Here is a 16872-nt window from a genome sequence, read left to right as displayed (position 1 = left end):
AATTCACCAACACATGCCCACCTGCACACCCACATATGCCCACCATTTAACTCTCTGTCGCTCAAGGACATTGAGAAAAAAAGGACTCATAAACTATGTTTTTGATTCATGCTCAGTACTCAAGTGAATCGAACAAAATAAAATTTTTAATACCAATATATGCAGATGTATTTAAAGATTACATTTCTTCCCAGACAGAGATTTCGATTATGGTTTTATTTTTAACTGAAATAAATGAAAATTATCTTAGTTGTTTTTTAATTGTTATTCCAAATATTGACAGTATTCGTTTGAAAGCAAAAATAGCAAAAACTTAAAACTAAAAACCCTTGCTTTGGCTATTGTTACATAGTTATTGTTATTGTTATTTTGTTCTTGTTTGAACAAAAATTGCATTATTACATCAAGCACATAATCGCATTTTGGAAAATAAAAGCTTTTTTCTTAGATCAAGAAATTATGTTTTAATTTAAGAAGTAAGTAAGAAGTGATAAGAGTATGTACAAATGGGTTTTTTAATTGATACTCTAGATAAATGTATATATTATATTTGCGCAATTAAATATTTCAATTCAGATCCTAAAAAAATGTACTTAAAAATACATTTTTAAATACGAAATACTTAAATAAATTCTTAAATCCAGAGCTGTGTCCTGGCAACCATTTTCTCTGTGCATTATGGTCTACACTTCTTCATTTTTGGTCGTTGGGGATCCTGATTCGGGCTTGGTCTGGCATTCTGGCTTGGGCAGGCAGCTCCGTGGCTTCGAGTGTCCCAGGATGTTGGCATTATTTATGAACTTACTCAGCACACACACACGCACGCACGACGGTGTATGGAAATACACCCACACAGAAATGTGCACCGAAACACGTAGCACGACAACAATAATAACTCAAATATTCATTTATACGCACGACAATTCTGACATGAATCATATTTTTGGCTCAACGCCTCTGGCCACGTTTTGTTGGTGGTACAGGTGGTGCCCCGCACTCGCAGCACGGGAAAAATCGAAAAAGGAGGACAGTGGTCCGGGTCACCTTTTCGAATAAACAGGTGAATGAATGGTCATTAGGAGCTCGGTTCGAGTCGCGAATAAATCAACTGCGGCCAAAAACTGAAGCAAAACTTGGTCGCATTCAGTCCTAGTAACGCTTTTCTGCGACTCCGGGCAAAGTTGACACCTGAGCTATCTAAGCTGTCCCTTTTTTGTCGCTTTCTTTCTTTTAACTTCTTAAGTACACTGCGAAAAATGCAAATTGGCTTTCACTAATATATATTGAATATATAAATTTAAGGTAAATATATTTAATTAATATATATTGGGTTATGTAATATGTAGTTATACCCGTAAGTCGTATATTACATTCTTTGAAAAGTATGTAACTGATAAAACGTAGCGTTCAGAAACTTATAAAAAACATATATTCTTGATTAGGGTAAATAGTCGAGATTCATTCTTAAGACCAACCAATTTCAATAGCGTTTTTTATAATTTTTACGTTTAAAACTCGTAATGATAGGATGAAAGATTTAAACTCAATATTTATATAATCAATTTGAATTTGCAACATTTGTTGGGGGCATATTCATTAATTTAAATTGTATGTCTTATTGTGTTGCAAATGTAAAGGATAACAAATGAATAAGATGAAAAAATGTCTTTAAATATTGTTTATATAAGTCAATACCATCACTTTTTTTTTACATATTAAATGTATAGAAAAGATTTGTTGATATTTTTTCTGCGTGTGCCATGCCACTGGGATTTTCTCAGACTTTTCTGGGATTGCATGCAGTTAGCTTTGCCGAATTCTGGGTGGCTGCAATTGCTCGGGTCAGGTCACGCCAAGGCAAATTGCCGAAAGTTCGTCCTTCGTCCTTTGGCCCGCACAAATGAGCGCAATTTATGTAGCACACTTATTTGCGCGCAACTTCTATTTGAGTTGTGAACGTGTGTGTGTGTGTGTGTGGGGGAGTGGTGGGGGTTTCTTTTGGTGTGTGAGCATAAATTCGGGCTTCAGGCTCCTTGTCCCAGGATCCAGATGCGCTGGAAAAATCCACAAAATGGGTATTCGCCCAGGACCCAATCAGACCCGCTCCATAAACGCCCAAAGTCAGGAGCCCAGCCGCACCTTCCGTGACAGGAGGCCTGATAATTGCCCGCTTACACTTGTCTCCGTTTCGGGAGGCAGTTAATAAAAACCCAAAGCAACTGCCATCCTGCGTTCCGTTATCCTGCCATCCTGCCAGCCTGCCATCAGTTTTCAGCCTCCGTCGCGTGACGCGTTGTAATGCCAACTATTACCAGGATATGCCACATATGTGTGCCTTGTGTGTGTTTTTGTGAGTGTGTTGGTGTGTCTAAGAGCGTGAGTGTGTGTGATTGTGGACTGGTGTTTCCTTTGCCAGCGTGTCCTGTTTGTTGTCGCTGCCGTTCGTGCCGGTTATGTTATTGTACGCAGCTACGTGCTGCAAACTGTCAATTGCGTATTTGTCAATAGACCCAGTTCCCAGTTAGAGCCTCAAGCCAGCCCGATGAGAGTCAGTGATGCGACGGATATGAGCGACATTTACCTGTCCAGCATCATATCGAAGTACTAAATATCCTAGCTAGAGAGGTGGAGGAACCACAGCATGACTACTTTTGTTACTAGTTCACCTACAAGGCAACACTTGTCGCACCAACTAAATTAAAAAATTAAATTTAATAATAAATAAAGGTACAAAATTGTCAAAATGAATCGTTGTTTTAAAGGACTAAACATAGGAAACAAAAGCCAGTTGTAATTTTACTACTATTACTAAAAGAAAACTCTCATCATGAGAATTCCACTGATAATTATTTTGAAGGACTTTATAATTATGGGGAGTTAAATTAGAGAAACTGGCAATTAAAGTAACTAACTCTAGTGGCGGGTTGGTTCGTGAGTAAGATTTTCTGGTAATTACTAGGGAACGTATTCAAAATGATTAACACTTTGTTATTCGCAGATTTCCTCTGACTTTGTGATCATGAACATGGTGCCCAACTGAAGTAAATGGGTACCTAGAACTACAGTACTTCCCATCACTGACGATAACAAGGTGCCGGAGTCTCTTTGTTTTCCGGTAACTTGCGTTCGCATCTGGGTGTGTGAAGAGCCTGCCAGTTAAGTAGACAACAGCTGCGAATATGACAAACATGTGCGACCGTGTTGGATTGAGGAAGCCACTGGCAGCTTCCTTTGGAGCTCAGTGACGTTTTTCAGTCGCGGCGCCGTGAAGCATTGGCCCATTGAAAAGAGCCTGTTAATTCAGTTGTCTTGTTCACTGAAGTGAAATCCAAGCTGAAGATCAGCCATTTCCGAGACTAAATTGTACCCATTGTGGACATAACACCATTTTGAGAAAATTATGCCAGTATCACAGCAACAAATCGTTGATGAGAGCCACTTAGCCAACAGAGTTAAAAATCATGTGAATTATAAAATTTTACAATAAATTAAATATTACTTATGAAACTCGAGTACCGTAAAGAAAGATAAATTCCGAAATTGAATTGCCAAATATTAAACGCCGAATTGTCAACTGCCACCTGTTTCACACCTCCTTGTAAACAGTGTTAAATTGTCCAAACCTTACATATATTTGTGTGTTTTTCGCCGCCCTTTCAGTTTTTTTTACTGCTACGAGCGGAAAAGCGGAAATGGTGACTGCAGACGGAAAGGAAACATATTGTTGCTGCATGCCTGACCACGCCCCCTTCCAGATATCCTTCGCCCCGCACTACAATCGGTCCGTGACCCCTTTTCCCGATTTTCCCTTTGTCATATGTCTCTCGTCCTTTGTCTCTAATATGGCCGGCAAACCACTTCAGACTGGAGCAGCAAATTTAAGCTCGCTTTGCTCAGATCCATCTCTCCGTCAGGGGCGCACAAGGGGATGCTGCACCTATCAAGGACTTAGGATGGGAAAAAGTTAAGTTACCTAATCAAAATTTACTATACAACTGGCAAAAAATGCAGTTAAAAGTTTTAATATTAAGTAAGCATATTACTATATGCATTTTAAAAAGCAAAATTTCTGATGCTGCTACAAGTTTGGAATTAGGTGTTTGAAATATTTCACAGCAAGATGATTTCTTTGTACATATATATTTTATACATACCAGTTATACAAAATCCCTGAAATTGAAATATGAATGGCCTCTGATAAGTTTTCTAGGTAGTATGTTTCTTCCATATACAAGTGAATATATTAACCAATTTTAAATCGTTATATCATACTTAAATTTATATAACACCATAAGATAGTAGCCAAAATAACTGGTTAGTTAACTGAAATTTTACGTTATAAATACTGTTATTATAACTAACCCCCTTTTTTCGAAATCAAGACGGCCATAGAAAATTGAAAAGGAAAGCTTTTCAATTCATAAAGTAAATAATAGCGCACAAAAATAATAGACAAAATATTTGATAATAATAATAATAAAAATTAAATCCATTAAATTTCGTTGATTTCTCTATATAGAATTTTTTTCATATTGCCAAATAAATATATTTTGTACAATATATTTATTAAATTCGTATTGACAAGCCAACCCCCTTTTTCCCGAAGCCCAGCCTACGCCACTGATATTTGCCTCTGGTCTTTGTCTTCGTCACTGCGCTGCATGAATAAATGGCGCATGTTATTGTTGTTCTAAGTGTTTGTGTCAATTTCGAGCGAAATGAATAATATGTCATGTATGTCGCCGACGTTGTTGGCTTTTGTCTTCGTTATTTCCATACGCCGAGTCGAGTCCTCTGATCCGAGGACGAGTGGCTCTCTCTCCAGACTCTGGATTCCGTGGTTGTGTGGAGTCCTGCTTCGAAATCCTTTGGCCACGCACAGTGGGCACTCGCTCAAGTGGACTTGGCAGGATGGCCGCTCCTCGGGCATAATTTAATTAATTGGCAATTTGACATTTTCTTGGTGAAATTTCCGTGGCCACTCGGCCATTTGGCCATTTGGCCATTCGCTCGGTGGATGATTAATTGGCCGCTTTTGGTCTGACCCCCGCTCGATAACTTATCGACCAGTGTCCAGTCGTTCCAGTTTCCCAATTGTTGTTGTCCTAGTTGTCCTTGTTGTCCTGTCTGATGCTATTGTTGTTCTTGTTGTTGTAGTTGTTGCTGTTGCTGTTGTTACCCATGCACTCGAGTTGGCTGCTCCGATGATTTCGCTATCCGCTTTGTTTGACTTAGCTTTTGAGCAACTTAAGCATGCTTTTCATTACGTTCCATTTGCTGTGAAAATATTTATCTAATTCATTGATTGGCAGCCCACAAGCAAGTCCCTGGCGACCAGAACGGGGGGCGTGGCAGGGGCAGGGGCGTGCTGCGGGGCAGGCATTGTTTGTATCTAGGTGCTCGCTTGGTTACGTCTCACCACTCGTATGCTTAATATATTCTTAGTGCCCTTTGGACTAAGTATATGACTTTGGAGTTTCGCTAAAAAGGTTGACTTTTGTAATACTTGTTTATAGTATAATATACCTAGAACATACTCGCAAAATGTAAAATCGATCTGTTCAAAAGTTTCTGTATATCTATGGTACACCTATGGTACACCTATTAAATTTTGAAGTACTTCTTTTCAATGCCCTTCTTCTCATTGCTTGTATTCTTGACAAAACCGATACCAGTTCGAAAGGTTAAATGTGCTTTAATAAATATGCTAAATCGTTGAACAACATACAAATATATACATACAAATATGAGTTAAAAAATAATTATAGAAAACCACACATTAAAGTTTTTATTATTTAAGAAATAATTGGCTACATTATCTAGCAAAAATTCTCTTCCTTTTAAGGTGTAATCAGCTTGGATAAAATGTCAGGTAAATCAAAAAAATACAAAGCATATAGGCGATGGAGAAGAACTACCGATACTCCTTCCAATACATATCCCCTTTGGCCATATGGAAGGTCATTTGTTGCTCCTGCCGGAAAAGAAGAGCAGTGTAGGGAAGTGGAAATAGACGGCAGAGCGAGTGGAAGTCGAAGCAGATTTATAGCATTCAATATGTTTTCAATACTTCCGCGAAAACGTCAACGGCAGCAGCGAGAGCTAAATAACCGCTTGAGATGAGACACGCAGAGCGAAAGACACAGTACACTGAACAAAAATTCTATTTTTTTAAGTTTTAATTAAGTATTAGTCAAGTTCAGAAAAAAATAAGGTTTATCCATGTTCACATCAAGTAAACTATTATCTTGGCCTGAAACACATATGAAGTCATATAACTATTATTTATTTGTTAATTTGTAATAGGTACATAACAATTTGATTTATACAGGTACTGGTTACTTAGAACTAAAGAAACACATATACATTGCCACATTAATTTATTTTTACAAATTATTGAAAATTAATTTAAAATAATCAACATTGTTATTACAATCTATCATTTAATGTTTTAAAGTAAAATAATAAAAACGTATCAATTAGTAAATTAAATAATACAAGTTAGCCATTTTCATAATGTTATTGTTTTTACAACTATGCTCGTTCAAAGCAAATATAGTCCTGGTTTCTATCTGTGGATTTAAATAAAATAGTTGCCTAGGAAACATCCTGTCATTAAATTAATTTGGTAAAATAGTCCATATAAATATAAGTAAATTAATTGATAAATATGTAGCTACTACTATCCGATTTCTCTCTGTGCAGTCAACGGGGGTGCAGTTGGACACTCTGATATATTTCTAAGCGCCTCGTATTGCAACGCATCCTTCATGGAGTGCTGCCAACGGCAACAAGACAGAGGACCGCGGCAGAACGGTGGCTGGGATGGGGGGATCCTGCCCAGAGACGGATGTGTGGATGTGGATGGGCTTCGGCGGATGCGACTTCGACACATGTAAGCACACAATGTGCCCCAGTGTGTGTGGCAGTGTGTGTGGCAGTGGGCACTGTTGCAGGCTCCATCGGATTCACTGCTCGATGCACATGAATGCATTTTTCCACAAAATTTAACTTTTATGGTGGGGAGCACGATGAAGGGTGGGAATGTAAGGGGAAGGGGGATGGAAGGGGATGGAGCAGGGAGGACGGCTTTTGTCCTAGTCGCAGTCCTCGGCCCAGCATCCTGGCAGCCTTTTCATCCTGCCCCTGCCTTTTGTTCCTGTTGCCGTTCCGCTTTTTGCCAAGGACTCTGCGGCGGCTGTCAGGTGGTCGACATTGCCCAGACCCTGAATTCCTTGTCAACGCGTTTATATTGCAATTGCTGGTTGATTGGATTTGCCAGAAGCCAGACAGGACCCTCCCACCCCTCGACCCATGCATTTTCCCTTTCAGTTTGCTTATGAATTCCGAGCGATGCGGGAACTTAAAGCTGCGAGCAAAGGGACGAGAAACTATTTCTGGTCCTGCAAACGATGTGTTAACAAGCATGAAATCTAAATCAAACCGCAAACACGCGGCCCATTCCGTTGGGTCTGCTGAATCCCCTCTGGTCTTGCCATTGCAAAATGCTACAATTCATGATTGAAATTTAAATTGAATCTGTAATCTGAAACAAAATCTAATCGAATTATAGCAACAACAACGCCGCTCGCACTCTGAGAGTTGGGATTCAGGATCCTGGATCCAGCATCCTGGAGGTTGAAACTGGTGTGAGGGAAATGGAATACTCGACGAGGGAGCAACGCCACGCAGAAATCAGCAAAAGTTAAACCAATGCAAAAAGCAATGGCAATCAACCAGAGCCGGGCAAAAACAAACCAACACACATATGTGCGACAGGCGGATGCCCTTGATAAATTGGCAACAGATGGAGCCGGAAAAGGACCCGGCACTTTTAGTCCTGCAAAGGACTCACTCGAATAGAGACTACAAATGGGAGAACACAGTCCACACATATATTTCTGAGAAATTTTACTCACTCATTTCCATTTGATTCAGAGCATGAGGGGTAAAAGTCTAAGACAATTAAATCATCGACTTATATATTTCTTAGAAATATTTAACTTACTGTCAAAGAAATACATGAGAATTTCGTAAAGTATGATATTAAAAACTGCAATGTTAGCTCTAAATAATTTTTTTAGCTATACAATAAAGAAAAAAATTTAAAACAAATAAATATAAGTATTACTGCTAACATAAAAACATTTAAGAATGTAAATAATGGATAATTTTCTGATAAGACATCAAAAATAAAATTAATACACTTTTTCAAAATGTTTACGCTGAATAATTATATCTTTTGCACCCTTAGGAAATAGCTTTAAACGTTTACTTATGCGATTAAAAAATCTGAATAAATAGTAAGCTAAAGACCATGAGATGAAATAAAAATCCGTGAGTCTGAATACATTGCAATATTATATTGCCTGGGTTATGAGCTGGTAATTAAAAATGATGAGTGTTGTTTTCACAAATAATGAACCGGTTAAGATGCGGTTACGACTTAATTTAAATCAGTTTACAATTTTATACAGCTATTATTATGATAAATGCTCACGAATGGTTTTAAATAATAATTTCAAAGGCTTGAAACAAGTGTTAAGCAGCAGGCTTTGGCCAGTCAATTATTTTAGTGCCGTGGAATGTTAATCGGAAATGAGTGTGAGTCGTTTGTATGGAATAAAACTATTGTTATTTTCTATCCCCAACATTTCTAGTGTATTTTAAACACTCAACGCAAATGGTAGCTGCATCTATTAATTTTACCAAAAAAACCAAAAGAACCAACATAGCCAACAAACTCTTTTCGTCGAGTTCGAAGTTCGAAGTTCGAAGACATTGTGATGGAATGGGTCGCAGTCAAAAGGTTGCTTCGCCCCGAAAAAATGCCCATCTGCCGCTGCCCTTTGGCCAATTTAAGCAGACAAGCCCAAGATGGCAGCATCATCAATGCCAACTACCAGCAGACAGAATCTTCCATCTGGCCTTCTGTGCGTGTGTACTTCTGGTTGGGTATGGGTGTGGATGTGGGTATGGGGATTGGGGGTACCCAAGCCATATTTAAGTCAATTTACATGCAACAATCAATATTTTGGGCAAACAGTCAACCTATGCCAACCAAGACCAAACCAAGCCTAAGCCCAGGCCAGCAGTCAAACAAAATCCCACAGATTTGTACACAATTTTCAATCTCGACCGAAAATATAAATGGGCGGGTGCAGTGCGTCCTCTTTGATGGCCGCTCCATTTTGGTAGCCAAAAACTTAACTAATAACTCCTCGGTGTATCAGGAGACTAAAGCCACTCCCCGAGCGACCGAAATACTCGGGATGGGCAGGCCGGCACACAGACAGAAAAATAATTTACCCTCCTAACCATTTTTGTAAAATACTTTCATATCAATTTTTCCAAATTTTCTTAATTTGGAAATTAATTAATATTTTTTTTTTTTATAAAATAGAACGAAATATTAAATATCAAATTAATATTGGAAAATATCAATTTGTTTAATCAATATTAAATTTTAAGAACAATGTGATGTTTTTTTTTATATTCAAATTTCTAAATTAGACCAGAAAAGATTGAGACAATGTGAATAATGTTCAAAATGATAAATAATGAGAAATGATCAAAGACTTTTTAAGATGTGAGGCTTTACTTTTCACTTAAGACAATTGGCTCAAGCCCCAAAATCTTTTCTAGCTTGTTTTATTATCTCTATAGAAAATCCCATGTTATCATGTCTTAAATATAATTAAATGTTTTGTAAATAACAAAAATTAACAAGAATTTCTTAAAAATGTGATATTAGAAAATAAAATAGTATATATTTCAAGAAAGCTCATTATATATCTGGCTTTAACCTGGATACATTTTTTTTTTTTTTTAAAGGAATATGAACAAATTTAATGTGAAAAAAGTTGCAAAGCAAAATGAAAATTGGATTGATAATGGATATGCTCGTTACTATGATCAGTAAATACCTGTTGATAAGATCAGCGCCCAAAGCCCTTCCTTACTTTCTTTACCCCGCATAGAATCTGACTTCCTTTTAAATTAATTAAGTTTTTTAGGGAAATTCAGGTGGGATTTTTCTCCCAGTGGCGGCTGGCAGCTTTTGGCTCGAGCCCTTGCGAGGGTTGCCACAGCAATCCCAATCCGAACCTGCTGGATTGCGAGCTGGCCCAAACATTTCTCCAAGTCCGCCTCGCCAGCCAATTGTTTTCCTTGCAGCTTGGCCAGTGTCGGCTGGCAAAATGTGATTTATATGCTGGGGAAATTTATTTGGCCCGAATACACGGGGCTAAAAAGGCAAAATGAAATGAGAACTACCAGGCAATGTTCTCGTTGCTGCTGTGGTCTCGTTGTCTGTGCTTGGCCATTGCCTTTTCGTTTTGCAAGACAAGAAACAACAAACAACGAACAGCCGGCTCACAAACCGTCGGTCGGAGGAGGAAATGAAACTTGTACAACGTTTATCGTGGCCCAAAAGTAACACTGACCCAAATAGAAATCACCAATCTCCAGGCTGAGGGGACAATGACTGAGGAGAAGTCTGATGTGAAGGATTCAGGTAGTACTGACTACCGGATAGTTTTGTTTTTAAGGGTCTTTTATCCCCTCAAAGTATTTGATTATTATTTGAATCACAGGAGTACTACTCAAATCAATATGGTTTTAAAGCAGTTTCTAAAGGTGCCTAAAAGTATGCAATACAAATCTATCAGACATCGGCAGGAATTATATTGTATATTTCAACCGCCTTTAGACGCCTTAAAAAGAGATTCCATTCAACAAATAATTTAAAGTACAATTTCTCCAAACAAAGAAATTTTGTATCTGTTAATCGCTTCCACAACAGGGTACCCTTTCCATCGCTTCCAAAGGCTCCAAATGTTTAGACACTAGTTCAACCAAACAAACAATCTTGTAGCAGCTTCCACATGGCGCATTTAATGGACACTCTCCCCCACCGAGGAAATCCCAGATTTCCACCCCGCCCTCTCGAAAAATTTTCCCACCTGCTGCTCGACACATGCCTTTGTATGTTGGGCATTGTAAAATCCGCTTAAAGTGTAGCATTTAACGTCCGCTCGGGGCAAAGGAAGCTCGGTGAAGTCCGCTCGTGGATTGGTGGCACTCCAAAATGCCTTGTGTGTGGTTATTTTACGGTCAGCGGAGGGGAAATATTCCTGATGATAACTGCGGAGTGCGCTCGTCGGCGGTCGAGTGTATCGTTATCCTTCCCGGCTGCTAAGCCGCTTACCCAACACGTTTCTGGGCCAGGAAGCTGGGAGTCTCACCGAAATTCGCGACATTTCAATGATCTGTTGAAATTTAACTCAACTGAATAAGACTTATTTAATTGAGTACGCGACCAGGAATCAAAGGTATTGCGCGGCGATTGAAAGTGTTGTTCGTGAATAATTATATCCATAAAATGCGGGGTGCCACAGAAATCAATATTGATTTGAGCACTCTTTTAAAGTAACTGAATGTATGCAAGCATATTTTTTTTTAAATCGAGAGTTCCAGAAATACATTACAAAAAGGTAAGGCAATTATTTTACTGCAAACTTTTAGAAATACTGTAATTATTTTCATTTGCCACCCGCTTATATCTGATCATCAAAATAATTCCTCTGTGGGCATTTCCAGACAACTTCTAGTTTAAAAATATTTTACATTTTTGTTTTTTGCAATGAATGCACTGAATTATTGACTGGAAGTGTCCATATGCGCAGAACGATTGTCATTCGGGTCCTAAACAATTCGCATTCGATTTTGCCGCCTCGCAAATGGAGCCAGCTCGGCGTTAATCATGCGGGGAATTCAAGGCAGTATCTCCTATCCCTCGACCGCTGCAATTAATCGGCCGAGCACAAAAGTGCACACGATGCAAGGGCGAATATATTTCCATGTCGATCGCGGCGGGGAATTGCAATTTATGCCCGCCCCTCTTCCGTCGATGCCTGGATCCAGTATCCAGCATCGAGTTTGCAGTATGCGGTTTCGTGAATCAGGGCAACCTGTTTTGGCCAGGTAGCGGCAACGACGTTCGGCTGCAATAAAACTGTCAATAGTGTCAAAGCGAGCGGGCCCAAAACGCCAACCTTCGCCTTGCAGCGCCAGTGCACACAAAAGTTGGTAAGGAAAATGCAACGATTTATTGTGGTTTGGTTGCCGACGGCCGATTGCCTTGCAAGGACCTGTTCGCACAAAGGAATCCGACCGAAAGATTCATGGCCCTGCGAATTTAACAGCCATTCGCCATACCCAAGGCCTCCAATCCGCAGGAACTCGGCCAGAACACACCCGGGAATTGCCAACTTTGTGCTTCTGGCGCCACATTGCAGCGAATTCGAGGGCGGGCACTACTCGAGGTACCCTGTAATTGGGTCGTCATCTTCATCTACCCATAATTTTTGGAACTTAACGCGCAGGAAACTTATTCAAAAGTTTTACTACTCTTAAATAACAAGATATTGCTGGGGATATGAGTTCACAATAGTTAGGAATGGCTTAGTATTGATACATTCTGATAAGAAAAGTTGGAGGGGCTTTAGATCATTTACAAATACGCAAAAACATAGAAAAAATGTTCATTAATTTCAAGTTTATTCGACATATTTTTATCGGCAGCTCACCTACAAGCCACACCTTTAGACACACCATTTCCATACACGAAAACGAGGTACATCATTGATTGGTGTGTTAAGCAAGACCTAAACTTACTACAAGAGACAAAAGAATGCGTTTAAGAAAAAGTAACTAACTGATAAAAAAGATTTCATTTCAATTCCCATAATAAGAATAATGCAAATTATTATGCAAGTATAGTGTCAAAAATAAAAAATTTTAATCAGCTCTTTTAACTGAAGTGGGTTCAAAAAATCGCTGAATCCATAGCAACTACTAAATTGGCAGCTTATGACCTTAATTTTTCCAATCTAAGCCTATCCAACTAAAATTTCAGCATTTATCGATTTTCATACTATATTTGGGGAGCAAATACAAAATATACAATGGGCAAGGTAAATGATAGTCAAATGGAATTGGATATATCTCTGGCTCACCTACAGATGTATGGATAATTGATATGTGTCCATCCAAATGCAGAGTTATTTCCCCATAACGGTAAATTTAAACATCAATTTGGCTTGGCAGAAATGAAGTTGGCCAAAGAGTTTATGGGAAAGCAATGAAAACAATACGATTACCTTTATCAGTTTCAGGTTTCGTCCGCCTCTCAGAGCATGAAAATTCCAATTCTATTTTTTGCAAATTTGTTTTGAATGTTTGAGATTTGTATCAGCGCACACATACATGCATACGCATTCGCATACACATACGCACACTCACGCAAGGGGCTCAAGTTTGCCGTTTTGAATGCTGTTGCATACTTGTAGGCGAGGAAAAGTTTTATGTAACTTTGCCTGATTCAATGATATGAAAGAAAGTTTGACATGTGTAGCAACCGTCAACGACGGCAACGCCGGCAACGCCGCCACCATCGAATGCAGCGGCAGCGAAAAAAATCGTATTCCATTTGAGAAAAGAAAAAAAGGAAAAAACGATGAGGAAAATATGGAGAAAATGCTCAGGCGCAGGCAGCGGAAACTTTTTTCGTCATTTTCCTGAGGGAGGCGGAGCAGCAGCAGGCAATTGTCTCGTGTTCCGCCTGATAAAACACAACAAGAACATAATTTATTTCCACAAAACTTGAAAATAACATGAACGCAGAAAATGTATAAAAAAATAATAAGACGAAGGGGAGCCAGGCAATGAAATTTATGGCCAAGTTTGAGGCAATTCCCTCCCCTCCCCCTTTCTACACCAAGTACACCGAGAAATAAAACATATATTGTGATCTTATGTTAATTAATACTCGATTAACATAGGAAACTTATGCCATTTATAAATGTATTTCTATATACTTGTATTTCGAATTTCGGAAATGTACTTATTATTTTGTTTTTTTCTTTATAAAACAGAAGTCTGCAAGCAAAAAATTGTATGACTGGTCTTGTTAATCAATGAAGCTAATTATCCTTTGTGATTAAAGTCCTTATCTTTATTAAAATTTACTTGATGTTACAAAATTGTTTTTTAATTTTTCAGCATAGGAAAACAAAAACAATAATCTTAAAAATGAAGCCTTATAATTAACATTAAGGTTTTAAATTGTGTATATACGTTGAAAAAAGAAAAATAGGTTAAGCAAAGCATTTTAGTGAAAATATTTTAAGATATTCGAGATGGAGTTGGAAAAATAAAATGAGATAATAAATTACAAGCCTTATACCACATTTCCTAATTAAGAGGTATTCATTAACTGGATTATGAAATTTGAGATTTATAAATACGTATTTTTCAGTGGTTTTCAGCCCGTTTATGGGCCATCGTCGATTTCCGCCATTTGGTTTTGGGCGTGAGTCGTCGGACAAGAAGCCCACGCAATTCACGCACTGCGAGCAATTAGCACGGGATGGCCAAAAGTGGTGTGCTGCAATGGGCGCTGGGCGCTGGGCGGTGGGTGGTGGGCGTGGCCGGGCGGAACGGTGCTTGGGCAAACGGCGCTGACAACTTTTGACAATTAAGTGCAACAACGTGACCAGCAAACACAAGTTGGCAGCCGTAGCTGTAGCCCACAAAAATGCCGTCCGAGGCTGAAACAAAAAAAAAAAGAAGTTGCAGAGGACTGGCCGAAGAAGCGGCTTAAACAGAAGCGGCAAATGCAGTTTTTCAGCTTCAGTTTGGGTTTCAGTTTTCAGGATCTGGTGGCCATGGCATGGCATGATGCAGGAGCAAAGGAAGCCAATGCGAAACGCGTGCTGAAGGCATCGCCCAAAATGCGAAAATGTTAGCCATGCATCAGTCAACCGGACGGAGAAAGGGAAGAGACGGACGGATGGCTGACGACAGAGACGGAAAATGAGAACTGACCCGGTCCTTTTGGTCAGAGCTTAATAAACTATGGCAACTGACTAACGAGGCATCGCTGTCTGACATTAGACGATAGCCCTCTGATATTTTCCGCATTGATCCACAAACTTGATATAGTCAAAGACATTTTGGAAAAAATCCAAATTTAATTACTTGCTAGTTTACCTGCTCTTCTTATGCAGTTTGTGGGGTTGGTAGCTGATGTTTTTGCAGATATACAAACTTTACTCATTTGCAACATGACTTGCTAGGAAAACAATTTTTTTGTATAATAAAAAAAGATGTAATCAAAATAAGCGGTTTTCAAACAATTTAAAATATATGAAAAACTTAAAAAAGCTGTAGAAAATGATTATAATTACGATATATATAATTGTAATTACTAAACAATTTTTGCATGTAATAGCTGAAAAAAATATATATTATGAACTTTGCATTACAAAATTAATTTAGCAACAAATGAATACGCCACTGAGCCCAGCCTCCGACATTTTGTAAAGTTAAAAAATAATGAAAATTCAAAAATCTTGTAAAACTAAAATTCATTTCCGCAACAGTTCGGAAAAATAATAAGTAAATAAGTAATAATAATAAGTAAGTAAGTAAGTAAAAATTAGTTGGAGTATTCAGGATGAGCAGTCCAGTCTGCTTGAAAATTTCTCAAAAATGCTGCGATTGAAAGTTCCTTGTGAATTTCCGCGAAGCTCTTCCACAAGAACTATTTGACAACAGCTCACAGCGAGCCAAAGCCCAGCTTAGGTCCACTTTTGATTCGGCCTTCGCCGGGTGACCTTTTATCGTCGCTCTTTTGTCCTTTCGGTGACATTCGCCTGTCATTCTTATTGTTTATGAGACCAAACAAATTGTATTTTATTTGTGTAACTTTAGACGCGTGAAAAAGAATACGGAAAATAAGCAAACTTTGGCCGAAGTGGGGGTCAGATAATCAAAAACAAAGCAAGACGCAAGCGGAGACAAAAAGCGGAAAGAAAATGTAACGTAAACTGATTTGCCCTGGCCGGCGAAAAGGGGGGTGGGTGAAAGGGGGAGATAGTCGTCGGTGCAGGGCTTCAAGCCAGCGGTGAAAAATGTTTGCAGCTGGCGACTCGCAGGACATGACAAAGGACATGGAAGAATACACCGTCCAAACGAAACAAAACATAATAGAAAAATGAAATAATAATAATGCCTTGGCACTCAGCCCCGCCAAACATGAGCGAGGGGAGAGTAAAGGATGCAGCCGGCGAGGAGGCAGCTAAAGCCACTAGTCGTGTATTTGCTTAGTTGATGTCCTTAGGAGAAATTACATTCAGTCAGTCTGCCAGTTGTTGTCTTTGTTTGCATTGCTAAGCTCTTTGAAAAACACACGGGGTGCGAGGGCTGCAACAACGAAATTGCAGGCTGCACTGGGAGAAAATATCACCAATATTGGTTGTTATTTACTTAATTACATTCTGAATAGGGATTTAAAATTATAAGTTATTGAAATCATATGTTATTTAAAATACATTTGAAAGTTGTCAAAAAGTATGCAACAATATATTTGTAGTCTGAAAGCTGGATAGATTCATTTCAAAACACCACAAATATTTTTTGTTGCATACTGTTAGATACTTTTTAAATGATTTTAAGTTATGGAAAAGCCATCGTGATATTTGAATTCGGTATGTTTAGTTTTGCTTATTATTAATTGATAAAAAATGATGAACAATTTAAATAATGTCACTTTTTGATCAAGTTGACAAGATACAACTAAAGTTCCAATGTTTTTTCTCCCAGTGCGGCCAATTGTCCTTGTTAGGACCCTCAACCCAACCTCGACTCGCGTATGCACAGGGAAGAAGAAGTAAAAGAAGGGTCAAAGAACAGGCAAACGGCTAGAAAATGAGCGCGCCGCCAGGAAAAACTTTCACCCCATACCCATTATCCCCTGCCCCGAAAAAAACAAAATACAGACAATGAACATAGCGAAAAAGTATCTAC

Source organism: Drosophila gunungcola, unplaced genomic scaffold, assembly GCF_025200985.1.
Source record: "Drosophila gunungcola strain Sukarami unplaced genomic scaffold, Dgunungcola_SK_2 000106F, whole genome shotgun sequence".
NCBI lineage: Eukaryota > Metazoa > Arthropoda > Insecta > Diptera > Drosophilidae > Drosophila > Drosophila gunungcola.
The sequence above is the reverse complement of the archived record's forward strand: the minus strand, read 5'-3'. Positions refer to the sequence as shown.